Source organism: Octopus bimaculoides, chromosome 5 (genome assembly GCF_001194135.2).
Source record: "Octopus bimaculoides isolate UCB-OBI-ISO-001 chromosome 5, ASM119413v2, whole genome shotgun sequence".
NCBI lineage: Eukaryota > Metazoa > Mollusca > Cephalopoda > Octopoda > Octopodidae > Octopus > Octopus bimaculoides.
Genome location: NC_068985.1, coordinates 106,409,086 through 106,409,559, shown reverse-complemented (window position 1 = coordinate 106,409,559; position 474 = coordinate 106,409,086).

Here is a 474-nt window from a genome sequence, read left to right as displayed (position 1 = left end):
CTTTAGCTCTTGTTGTTACAGCTTCTGTGTGTGTGAGCATAGTTGTTGGGACGTCGTTGTGTAGATGTAAGCGAGCTGTCGAGTGTAAGTCCGAAAGATGGAGAGTGACAGTTATACACGTAAAGAGACTGTCTCCAGAGTTGGGTGTTGGAGACACTGCTTGACACGTCCATGCTCTATTGCTGGCCAGCAAGAAAGAGATAGAATTAAGCGGGAAAGCTTCCTTGTTTAATTCCACGCATGCGTGAGACTACGCATGCGCATGGAAGAGGTAGGCCCAGGAAGACCTGCGCTGAGGTGGTGAGGCAAGACCTTCGAACATTGGGCCTCACCGAGGCGATGACTACTGACCGAGACCTTTGGAAATGTGCTGTGCGTGAGAAGACCCGGCAAGCCAAGTGAGATCGTTGCCAGGGCCCCTGGACTGGCTCTTGTGCGAGTGGCACATAAAAGACACCATTTCAAGCGTGGCCG